Source organism: Cupressus sempervirens, chromosome 8 (genome assembly GCF_028749045.1).
Source record: "Cupressus sempervirens isolate cs-2001-9-10 chromosome 8, ASM2874904v1, whole genome shotgun sequence".
Taxonomy (NCBI): Eukaryota; Viridiplantae; Streptophyta; class Pinopsida; order Cupressales; family Cupressaceae; genus Cupressus; species Cupressus sempervirens.
In genome coordinates, this window is record NC_143125.1 from 805,335,940 (window position 1) to 805,350,119 (window position 14,180).

Sequence of the window (14,180 nt, forward strand, 5' to 3'; positions counted from 1 at the left end):
TGCTTTGTAAATCCTTGAGTTTGTATGCCTTCTTTTTATGTGTAATGTTGGATCTTCAGCACTTGTTGAATAGATATATTATGTTTTGTTGAAAAGAGCACTTTTGGAATGTTTGATTTTGATTAAATATTCAATTTCAGTTATTATGCAAACGAAGCCACATGTTGATGCATTCCTGAGCTTAGTTAGGATGGGGACAAGCAAGGTTGATAATGCCAGCGATGCATTCCTGAACTTAGGTGTTGCGAATGGGGACAGGTAAGGGTGACAATGGGATGCCCTGCATGCTCCCCACTTTTTTTTGAGGATTTCTGAACATGTTGAGGTTTTTTCCCTTTTTTGGAGCATTTTACAAGGCATGCCGAAATGCATCTGATCTTAGGGTGTCCAGATGATGTTCGCTGTGGCATGTCTTCAAAAAGAAGGAAAATATCAACAGCAGTAGTTTCAACCTGTAAAATGCGACTGTACTTTGTTTCTTTAATTAACCTGTAAACTTTTAATTGGTCAACTGTATCAGTTACCTGAGATATCCAACAAAATTTTGTTATTTTATGTTTACCTTGATATTGCCGTGTTGCTGTGTTTGTGGACATCCATGTTCAAATCAAAGGCCTGTGATACTTAATGGTGCTGGTTGGCATTTAAAATTTATAAATTTCCTAATGATTTGGGTGGAGTGTTAGGCCAGTACCAGTAGGTGGGTAACATTGGAATGGATTTTGTTAAATGACATTGCAGCATCCCTGGATGCGGTGGACATCTCTCCTTGCTGTAGTGGGCCAAACAGCATTTCATACACAAGTTAAGTTGGAGAATTTTACATTTTGGATAAACAAGCACAATTTTCTATAGGTGGTTTGATGGGGCAATTCCTTGCCCTGCATGAGTGATGATAAGCAGATGTTTTGTAAAATTATAGGTTGTTGGATATGCATACTGTATACAATCAATCCAGTTATGAAAGTATTTGTTGCAGATTTAATGCCAATCACAATAGTTCAGACAATTTGTTTATACCTTAAATTAGTGGGTTCTGCAATATGAATCGAGATTGGGTAATTGGATGACCATTTAACTGGAATGAGGAATTTTGAAACAGGAATTGAAACAGAAATTTTCTCTAGTTGATCAGGTGCAACAGTATATTTACTTATATTTCTGGGTCAGGGAGACGGGGGAGAGAATACTGGGTACCTAGAACTAGTGCAATGCATTTCAAGTGGTACTGATAGTGTGGTTAATGGTTAATTTTTTTTCTTAAAACCTGAAACGAGTTTGCATTTTGTTTAATTAAAAATTGATTGAAGTGCCAAATCTATGTCATGGTTGTTGAGTTGGAAATTGCCTACGATGTATTGTTTTAGACTTCTATTTTGTCAATTAAACAGTGTTTTATCTCTCACCACTGTGTCAAGAAACACTATTTATTTCAGTTTTGAATCTTTAACCCATCCATAACTACTATTTATGCCAATAGGTAAACATCATTTTTTTGGGCAGGTTTTCTATATTTGTCGACTGACTTGTTAAATTTTCCAATTAAGACAATCTCAATGCAAAGCTTTATAAGCATCAAATAGCCATTCCTAGCATTGTCAGTCTTAAAACATCTATTGCCTCCTCATTTCTTTGGCTCATCTTAGCAACCTTTATATTTCGTATCCTTCGTATGCAAACGCTGAAAGCACAAGCAAATTTTTTTCTAGCATACGAACCAAATTCCACTTTTGTGAGCAGCATGACTTTTCTTAGCTATATGACCACAATTGTGACGTCCGCACGATAAATTCATGTTTGTTGATCTAGAGTTTATTGCTGTTATTGTGTGAAGGCCAACGGTCATACTCTACTTTCCCCTCCGATTATGTATCTTTTTGGAGCCTTTATACATGCTGCTCCTGCATTGTTTGTAACTGAACTTTTACATAATCAATTCAATGCTCTGCTTAGTTTGGATGTAGCGACAAGTTTGTGGTGAACCACAATAAATATCATATTGTGTTCTCTTCTGTTAGTTTACGTTTGTTGTTTTCTTTTTGCTTTCAAATCCTTTCAATTGGTATTAGAGAATAGATGTGCTGATCTGGAAATTGGTGTTGATTTTTTGGAAAGATAGAGGATGTGAAAGTACAAAAATTCGCAGAGCAGAATTTTAGCCTTTGGAAGGTGCAGATGGTGTAGACACCTAAATCTGATTATATCATTAGATAATCTATCTTATTCATCTTTTAGGACATTATGGATTAAATATTTATTATTTAATTAATTAATTATCATTTTTTAATTAATTAATTAATTAAATTAAATATAGTGCAATTGATAAAATCAAATGATAACTCAAAATCAATTTATTAATTAATACTTTATTTCTCTATTAAATTAAATAAACTTTCAAATTTATTTAATTTAATTCCACTTTTTTTGTTGTTAAATAAATCATCTTAACCCTTAAACCATCCCTTAAACTTATTTTTACCCTTAATCCAATCCATCCAACCATACTAACTTCAATTAGTTTCCTAACTAACTTATCCCATCAAAGTTAAGCCACTTACATCTTAACCTTTTTTTCTAAGCTAAGTCTAATTCCTTTTTTAAACATGTGCACAACTTTAAGCAAGAGTTACCACTTGCTAACTGAAACCAAAGTCAATAAGTCTCCCTTGTCTCCTTCCATCCTTATCCAATAGCATTAATGACTCTTACATGACATTAATGTTTCTTACATCCTTTTTACGTACTCTACCTCTCTCATTACTCACTTTGACCATCCATTTTGTCTATCCCCTCACACTCATCCTCTTTGTGACAAGTGTCACTTCTTAATTGGCTACAAACAAACACAATCCATGTGCTCCCCTTTCAAAGCATCTTAACCCTCGCTCACCATTCTTCTATCCTTGTATCTCGACCCTTTATCTCACTACTCCTCAGCCTATAAATAAAGCCCTTCCCTTTCACAATTCATATCATCTACCCATGCAAACTTACAATGCTCGATTGACCACTACAAAATATCCATTTACACCATCACCATGTTAAAATCCCCCTTCAATTCCATTGTTGAATCCTTCATTTACCCCTATGCTTGATAAACACCCCATCACTTGAAGCTTAAGGACAATCGAGCACACATCCTCTAAGCTATCTGGACATATCTAGGTCATCACAGGTCACACCCAAGGAGCTTACAATTTTTGGTTTGCCTTCCTTCCAGGGGTTCACCTCGTCTACTCATGAATGTTTCTATTAGTTTGTTTGTTTAATGTTCTTAACACACTAGGTTTTTAGCATTACATTTTGCCACTTTTGGTGTGACCTTGCACTCGAGTCACTATAATAATGTCTTTTTGCTTATTTTTGTTCACTAACCAACTTAATGTTTTGTGCTTGTTTGTGGAGTTGGTTTTCTAACATTGTTTGCAGGCACCAAAGTCTCCAATCAAGAAGCGTGCTCTCGGCCATACAACCAAATCCCAACTCAAACACACTTTAAATACCTTTTATTTGTGAACTTGTAGTTGTGAATTCATAATTTTATATTGGTGGGAGTGCGAAGCTGCGCGAGCATGATCACGATTTGTCCTAAACTCCACCACGTGGCATAAAAAACCACCCTCAACATTCCTGCAAAACACTCTTCCTGCGGGAATGCAAGATTTTATTAGCGGGATCGTTGTGAAAATTGTGGGAACACCTGACCAGGTTAACTGAACTCTAAATCTCACGTTTTTCTCCCATCATCAAACCCGTAGATAGACTTGTTAGTGGGAACACTACCCCATTAACTCACGAGATCACACTGTTGCAGTAACGCTACATGATTTTTCTTCCCGCAACTCGCTTTCCCTAAAAATTCACTAGGTTCTTGTACCACGATCCCACAAATATTAAATTGCTTTCTAGTGTTGTGGGATCATAGGTTAAAACCCATAGGTTTGTTGTTTTGATCAACTAGTGTTAACTATTTAATGTTTTCTGATATGGGAGACTTTTGCCGATTTACATTTTTGCTAGTTTTCTTAAAATGCTTGTTAGAAAATCACTCTTGAATGCTTAAAAGGAACAATTATAAGTTTTTTTTTTTATTGAATGAATGTCTAGATATTAAAACTTTTTCCTTGGAATGTTTGATTAGATAATTACAAAATCGAATCTTGAATGTTGAGTTTTATAATTGAACTAATGCGATGAACATTGTGTACAAACACTTCAGTTTTGGAGTTTAAAATGAATTCATTCAAAATCTTGAATGCTATAAAGACAAACTCATCCTTATTCCCTCTTTTTCAAAGCTTTCACACACAATTTCCTTTTGTTGATGCGGTTTATTTTGTTATCCATCGTTGTAAGTTGGAAATGAACATTGTATGTTAAAATCACATGTGTTTTCAAGATTAGCTATTAGGATAAATTAAAGTATACAAAATAGAAATGAACCATGTGCCTTGCGTGTTTTGAGATTGTGCCCTTTAGCACATCTTTGTCTTCTCTTTTTTCTGCAAATTAAGACCTTAAAATACGCAACACATGTACTAAAAGTTGTTAGTAAGATCATTCGCAACAACTTAGGAGTGCTTCTAGTGAGTTCATCCACATTTGGGAAGCACGTCCCCTCTGGTGAGAAGCTCAAACTGGTAAAAATTTAACCAATATATAAATGAGAGGAAAGGTAAATTTTCTCGCTCTATCAAGCAAGTTCAGGCATTGTGTTTCTAGGGGTAGCTTGAGGTGGGAAAACTTTCTCACGAATTCAGCATGTCCAGAATAGATCCTTAAGTGGATTACATATGTAACAACCGATTGGCTGACTCCACAGACCTATTTACAACCCAATTTAGTCATCATGATTTTATCCTTGGTATGTTAATTCATGATGCAAGGGAAATAACATCCCTCAAGATTACTTACCATTGTGCTCCCTTGGTAGAGGCATAAGGTTACTTGGGTTTCATCTCCAAGAGTCGTTGCCCCACATAAGGGGAACTTCTATTTGCCATGCCTTGAAGATTCTTTGATGTGTATCATTTGTCGATCACCTTTTGTATTGACTCACCTCTTTGATTAGAGGGGCATACTGCACTAGAATCAGGAGACATCAAGTTGTGGGCTGTTGAATAACATATTGCAACCAAAAATTGACTTTAGGGATAAAGAGTGTGTTTGAATTGTCTCATTTCTGCAAAAGATCCGTGAAAAACATTTGTAAAACATACACATTTTCTATGGTTACTATCAAATCTTTTTGTTAAAGAGATCACTTGGTTGTCTTTCTAAAAGTTGCTTTGTCCTTTGAGAAACTGTTTGCTCATAATCTAAAAGAGTCTTATCTTTGTTATTTCAAAAATAGTTGTTAGCGAGTCCATTTGCAACAACTTTATTCTCATTGGTTGAAGTTTATCTTTTTTCAAACTATCATTGTTATCTCAAACACAATTGTTAGCAAGTCTATTCGCAACAAGTTTAGTCTCATTGGTTCAACTTTACCTTTTTCAAACTATCTTTGTTATTTTAGAAACAATTGTTAGCAAGCCCATTTGCAACAACTTCAAGTTTTAGGCCACTTTTACTTTACCTATTTTCCTTGATTGATAACTTTCTTTGTAAGCACTCAACAACCATTCATCTTCAAAACAAGTTGTCCTTACCTTTTTTCAAAAAGATTGTTAGCAAGCTTATTCGCAATAGTCCTAGGCCTAGTTCCTCCCACTTTGCTACTTATATCCTAAACCCAAACCACTTTCTTTCTGTAAAAACACCATTTCTTGAGAGTTAGTCACCCCCCAACTAATTTATGTTTTTCAACCTAAGGTAAAAAGGTATACTTAGCATAGTCATTACCTTAAAAGCCCACAGTTTTGATAAATCCCATAGAGTTATCTCATGTCAGGCCTATCCAAGGCCAAGTTCAAAAAGGATAAACTTCCACAAATACTAGCTTACAAAGAAATAGAAACAAAATGCAAGAAGCATACCCCCGACCCAAGGATCGCTAAACTAGACCAAATTGAGAAAGACAGTGTTGACATTGCACTACAAACCAAGTGGGATTACAAAATTTAGAACTTAACTCTTAGACATGGTGTCAACCACAACCTTATCAATAACTCTAGTGTTACTTTGATTGGCTCCTTTTTCCACACAAACTTATGCACTTATCCCCTCATAGGCTTAGTCTTTCACATAGCTCCTCATCTTATTCAAGCATTTGGTAGACTCATCTCCTCCCTTATTATCATCAACCTTGGGGTTTTTAAAAATTCATCCAAAATAAGCATCATAGGTCCAAGCATCCTCCATTATTTACTCACCACTTAAAGCATTTAACATCACCTCATTCAGAATTGTTTACCGTAGAAACCTCCATCCATTTGACCATCACAGTTATCCTTAAACTAAGCATTGTTTAGGACAAACTACCACTCTCATTTGTGTCCCTCATCACCTTGAGCAAAAGATTGGGCTACACACTTGATCACCATTTGTCTTCCAAAAGGTCACAAGGCTACCTTAGGATTTGATATCACCATCACATTTTCAAGTTCACACATAAGAGAAACATACTCTCTTTTACTTAGCACCATCTCATTTAGATTCCCTAGATATCATCAGGAACATTTCCACACACACTCCTTTGCATCTTATGAAGTCCTCCACCCTAGTCATACCTAGGCAAATCACCTCCTCACATACACTTATCTCCATCCTTTTTGCACTCCATCCCTAGGGAAGTTGTCATTTCATGCCACCTACCACACGTCTCGGTAAGAATAAACAAAAAAAGGACATGGATCTTAGTCTTTGTAGTAGCACAACTCAGGCACAACCATACCCCGTAGTTTCCACGACACTACTAGATCAACCACCACAAATTCCTGACAAATCAGGTTCTGCACTAGACATTGATGCTTTCATGAACCAATGTGGACACACAACCATTGTTAATGCCATCATAGATCGAAATAGGGAGATCATCATGGAAAACTTCTTAAGGGATAATGTTGGTGCCTTTGATTTTGGAAGATCACCACCTACTAACATTATAGATCCTGCACATCCTTTGTTTGGATGGCAAGCACCATCCACAGGGCAATCTGCCCCTCATGATCCTTTCTTTTTACCAAGCAACAGGTACCAACCAATGCAAACAAAACCAACAGACCCGAATATCCCTTCAACCCAAGTCAATGCTCCCATTCCACAAAACAATCAACCCATCATCACTCAACCCTTAGTCCATACCACATCCCAACCAACCACAAGTGTACCATCTGCATTTGCTTCCACTACCCCTATCCTTGTTTCACAATATATTCCTTTTCCACCTAGCACCACTGGATTTTCTCTTCCATCTCAAAACACATCCAACCTACATCCCAGTACACTACATGAATGCCTCCATTAGGGTCGAATACGTCATCTTCCATCTCGCCCAACATCACTATCAATCAATTTGTCACTAGCCAAAGTACTTCAACCTCATTTCCACTAGGACCTTGGAGTTTTAGTCTAGCACGAGGGCTTGCCCCCAGTATTTTCTTTAGCACTACATCCATGTCAATACCTTAATCACATCCATCCCTTTCCCCTCAAGTCTATTCATCACCACCCATTACCAACTACTTTTCTATGCCACCCTTAGGCAATAGCCAAGTCACCCTTCCATCACAATACTCGGTTGTGAACACCCTTCCTCACATCAATTACCTAGCACCCATTAATACTCAGTTGCTTTCTCAAGTAGGAGCACAACCAACGTATATCAGGTAGGGTATAAATTGTCAGAGCATGGCCCAGGTATTACCCATGCTACCATCTATTTAGCCACAATCATCACACCAACAGTATGCCCAGGCACCCCTGCAGAATTATCTAGTCGGGCAACAACCCCGCACCTATGTTCCCCAACCACAACTCCCTCATCAACAATCTGCCCAGTAGATGTAGTAGTATGCCCAAACTATATTTCAACAACCAATCACATCCATCCCAATAGTTGCACAACCCATATTTCAACCATCACCATATGGCAGTCAAGGTTTTCCATATCAACCTTCAACATCCGCTACATACCTCACACCGGGGGCACCCATTATCTTGCCTATGAACTCTAAATGGGAAGAGATGAAAAATGCTCTCAAAGCCCTCAAAGATGGGACAAAATCCAAAACTTTCAAATTTGAAAATGATTGTCCATACCCATTTGACAAAACCATTATGATGACACCTTTTCCTAAACACTTTGAAAACCCAAAATTTGATAAATTTAGAGGGAAAAGTGACCTAGTCACACATGCCAAAGAGTTCTATATGCACTTCCAGGAAGTGGCCTATAATGATGTTTTCCTCATGTAACTTCTTTCGAAGAGCCTAGGAGGCCTTGACCTTGAATGGTTCTATCGTATACCCTAGGGTACCATTAAGACTTTTGCTGATCTTTCTAAAGACTTTGTGGCTCAATATTCTCATCTAGTTGAGACTGAGTTATTTGTAGTAGACCTAGTTCATACCAAACAAAAGGGAGAAGAAAGCCTTGCAAAATACTTACAACGATGGTAAACTCTCACAACTCGGATCTCATGCATCATCCCCAAATGTCACCTTGTCAAGATGTTCATTAACAACACACATTCTAGTCTTGCCCATCACATGGTTATGAATTGTTTACAAACATAAAAGACACTAAGGAAAAAGGGATGAGACTCAAGCAAGGGCTCATCAAAGATGGTGTCATCAAAATTTATAAGCAAAACATTGAACACCACAGTCCAAGCAATGACAAACCACGGTATTGGAACAAAAATAAGAACATAGTTACTGATGGTGTCATTGACACCCAACATGTTCATGTTGTCGGAGCAATGACCAACATCCCCACCACATTTTGTCAACAACCTTATCAACAACAACCACAAATCTATTAGCAATTGCTTGTACAAAACAATCAACACAATGTCTAAATACCTAGCCATCAAAATTAGACTAACATTATCACACCTTCGACTGGACCTAAACCACGCGTTTAGAGGCAACCTCATATATACACCCCGTTGGGTGAATTGTTTGATGCAATTTTTGAGAAACTAGCCAAGGATAACCTTATTCAACATTCACAGACACAACCTTTAGAACCTAATCAATTGAGGGCATCTTGGTATAAGGATAATGAGTTTTGCAAATTCCATTGTGTCAAGGGGCATACCACCCTCAAATGTATGCAACTCAAGGACTATAAACAAGACCTTATTGATAAAAAAGAGATCACAATGAGGGCACATGCCTCACCCAATGTAGGGCTATTGATGTATTAAAATGTGTTCCCTCCCCACAACACAAACACAGGCAAAGCACCTACAAACACTCCTATCAATAACAAACCCAACAATGCTCAAAACAAACAAGGTGATAACAAAGAAGTCTTAGAATTACACCTCATCATACTTGGACTATGAAAACCTCATCGAATGTGTATCACAAGTTGAGCCTTCTATAAATGTTATAAATATCAAAGGCCCAAAAGCCCAATGTGTAGCCACCACTCAAAAAGCTCGACTCAGCATAGCTGGCCCATCTATATCTACACCATCAAGACCACCTTCATCAGGACCACCCCCATTAGGACCACAATATAACATCTTGGAACACCTTGGAAATATGCCAACCCAGATTTCTATTTTAGATCTCTTATGCACAAGCCCACTTTATCAAGAGATCCTCGACAGTGCTCTCCATGAGTCACGCGTCCACACCGACATCAATGCCATTGAGTTTCGCAACTTGGTCGGCCACCTCTTTGTATCATGTGCTTTGTCCTTCAAAACCTTTGACATCCCAATAGTCGAACTCAATCATATACTTCCACTTCGCATAACTGTCATAGTTTTCAACTTTGTAGTCAAATAGGTCATGATAGATAATGGATCGACTCTAAGTCTATTTACTTTAAAGTTTATCAAACAAGCAAGATACATTGAGGCAGATATCCTCAATGAGGTCATTACCATCAAAGCATATGACAACTTAGAGTGCACCACTTAAGGAACCATCTTGCTACCTCTTAGGGTTGGTCCAACCACTCAAGAAATAATTTGTCATGCAATTGATCTTAACCTTCCATACAACATCCTCCTTGGTTGACCATGGATTTACGCCATGAAGGCCATTCCATCCACATATCATTAGTGCATCAAGTTCCCGCATAATGGCACTGAGATAACAATCCATGTAGATCTCAAACCCTTTGCTTACTACAATGCAGTAGAAGCTTCATACACCAACTATTGTCCTAGGATCAAAATTGGCCACACCATGGCTAGTTCCTCTGGCACCTGCCACTATTCAGATACCATTTTAGCCTCCACCCTTTCCATGGTTAAGATCAACTACCAAGATTGCAAAGAATATAGTTCTTTAGATGCTTTACTACTTGATCCACATACTCAAGGACACCGAACATATTAGGGGCCAAAGCTAGATACAACCCCCTAGCTCAGACAACTGGGCTCTGCCACATTTATTACCAAAGGTATCCTTGACAGAGAGGAAACCGCTCCTGATATAAGTACATAGCTATATAGAGAGACACCTTTGAAAAGTGAAGAACTTCTAGATCACTTCAAACAAAAATACCCATGATCGCATTGACTTGCTACTGAGCAATGAGATTATCAGGGAGGTGGTTTAGGCTGTCAGGAGTTAGGCATTAAGCAGCCTTTGGAAGCATACAAAGAAAATGTAAGGAAACTTGCAACAAAGACTAAAATTGTTTCCACGTAACCCATAATAGATCTTAAACAAATTTGCAATTGAAATCCACATGCAAGAGAATAGGAAACATACCCACAAAAATGTGACACAAGATATACCCTGGGAAACCCTCATTGAAGTTAAAAACCCAACCTCCAAAACCATCCATCACCATGTATTATTCAGCAAAAACACCATTGCAATACAACCATGGAAGCCTTCAAATCCATAGCCACAACCAAACAATCCATGTGAGCATGAATGCTCACATCGCATGCCATGCTTCCAACCTTCACAAATGCTCACATCGATGTGAGCATGAATGCTCACATCGCATGCCATGCTTCCAACCTTCACAAATGCTCCCTTGGCTAACCTGTCAAGCCTTGTCCTGCTCGACTCTTTCTTTTTTGCTTTCTGTCTTCTCACACCAACAACTACTCCTGTGGTTTCTTATATAGTAGCAAGTCCCACAAAACCACCAAGTGGTATTACATAAACCATGTGCTACCTAATTGACCCCACATATAATATTAGAAATTTAATTATTTTTCTCAATATTAAATAATTACATGAAATATTATTACAGTTACAATACAACTCATCAAGTATATCTCATGATAATCTTTACATGTTGCACATCCATCTAGGTGCAACATTACATCATAAAATAAAATAATACAATATAACAATATTATGCAATGTGTGCAACACCTGTTATCCTAACAAAAAGGAAAAAGAAAGGCTTAGGCTACAGACTCCTCACAACTAGGGGCACCATGAAAGAAGGCCACGCCTTCATAAACATCCAAAATAGTCCTGTTGTGGTTGAAGACATTCCTGAGGAAGTAGAAAAGAAAGCCTATGATGATATCTTCCTTGATGAAATTATCCTAGGAGCCTCTGTGCTTTGTCAGTTATCCCTAAATCGCATAGACTTACCACTCGCTCATCTTGAACTCATTGATTGGGCCCAACCAAGTGTTGTCTCCACAGAGTACACATTCCTTAGATTGATTGGAGCAGAAACACCACATAAACAACTGCCACCACTATCAGCATATGTCTACAAGTTGGATCCAACAGGTTACTTTAGGGAGGAGGAAATATCTACTCTGAATATTGAACTGAAAAATGACAAAAAAAGAAGAAGCAAAGCAAAGATGTCATTTGGTGAAAAATCCTCTAGAGCACCATTGAATGGCTCAAAAAAGTGAAAAGAAAATAAAGGATGCATCCAATGGTGAAAACCTTTTTGAGGCACCCAAGGATGGAGATTTCATCCTTCCTCCCTAGGATCACATGCCCAACGTATCATCAGTCTTGACAGAAGAAACTAGACTGATCAATATCAGTCTAACCAATGTACCAAAGATCACATACATTGCGACATCTCTACCACTCTAACAAGCAAGAATTCTCATTGAAGTTCTTGGTGAAAATGTAAGACATGTCGGGGTTGGACCCCAAGTTAGTAGTACACCATTTGGCCATGGATCCAAAGACTAAACCTATCAAACAAAAACTTTGTAAGATGCATCCCAAAGTTTCTTTATTGGTTAAAGTAGAGCTAGAAAAACTGCTAGAGGCAAAGAGCATTTGCTCAATTGACTATTCAAAATGGATCTATAACATGGTACTTGTCATGAAGCTTTATGGTGATATTAGGATTTGCATAGACTTCAGAGATCTCAACAAAGCTTTTCCAAAAGATGATTTCCCATTACCAAACATAGACATGATTGTTGATCTCACCACAGGCCATGAGCTCTTGTTACTCATGGATGATTTCTCCAGATACAATCATATTCAGATAGCAAAGGCAGATCAACATAAGACAACTTTTACCACCCTTTGGGGAACATTTTGTTATAACATGATGCCATTTGGATTAAAGAATGTTGGGCAACATATCAATGCACCATGATAGTCATCTTCCATGACCTAATCTATTAGACTCTTAAGGATTACATAGATGATATTCTAGTCAAATCCCTTAATGCCCTTGATCACTTATCTCACCTCGAGGAAGTGCTTGATCAATTGGCTAAATGCCATCTTATGCTCAACCCCAAGAAATGCGTCTTCGACGTTACATTGAGAAATTTCCCGGGGTTCATTGTATCATGACATGATATTGAGATTGACCCTAAAAAAGTCATGGCCATCATGGATATGGCTCCTCCTAAGACACTCAGACAACTTTTCTCTCTCCAAGGGAAACTACAATCAGTCAGAAGATTTATCTCCTAGCTCTCTGATAAGTGTCAAACATTTACACATTTACTCAAAAAGGATAAAAAATTTAGGTGGGACCCTATTTTCCAACACAACTTTGAACTAATCAAGCAATACTTGGCTAATCCACCTATCTTGGTTCCTCTAGTTGTAGGATGCCCACTCATATTATACATCACAACTACCCCAACAACACTAGGTGCTCTTCTAGCACAACTTGATGATGAAGGGAAGGAGATGGCTATTTACTACATCAACAATACTCTAGTTGGGTATGAGCTCAATTACACACCAATGGAAAAGGCTTGCTTAGTTGTGGTCTTTACCACTCAAAAGCTGCATCATTATATGTTGAGCCACATAGTACAACTAATATCCAAGATTGATCCATTAAAATATATGTTTTCACACACAATACTCATAGGGCGTCTGGCTAAATGGGTCATGCTTCTTAGCAAATTTGACATCCAATATGTTGACAGGAAGGCTATCAAAGGTCAAGCTATAGTAGATCACTTGGTTGATGCACCTTTGGTTACGAATCACCCTCTCATTATGGAGTTTCCAGATGAACACCTCTGTTTGATTGAGGAACAACAATCCTAGAAGTTATACATTGATGGATCTTACACATCCCATGGCTCCGGAGCCGACATAATTTTGGTCACCCCTCAAGGTGATTACATTCCTAAATCTTTTAAACTACATTTCCAATGTACCAACAACATCTTAGAATATGAGGCCCTTATTGCAAGGCTCAAAATAGTAGTTGAATGGAACATCATAGAGCTATAGGTCTTCAGAGATTCACAACTTAATATCAAACAGGTTTTGGATGAATATCAGACCAAAGATGACAAGCTTCAACCTTACAAAGAATTGATAGATCAGTTGAAGAAACATTTTACTCAAATTCAATTCACACAAATACCTAGATTGCAAAACAAGGCTGCAGATGCCATAACTACTATTGGTTTACTTTTGGAGATCCCTCGGGAGGCTACACAATAGGAATTCTTAGTTGAGAAACTACATGAGCCTACACATGAGAATGATGAATCCAAATGGGTATGCATCTTGGTTGGTCCCCAATCCCCATGGTACCATAAAATTCATGCTTACCTACTAAATGGTATCATATCCCCCATCTCACATGAACCCAATGCCATAAACTTATTTTCAGAGCATCTCAT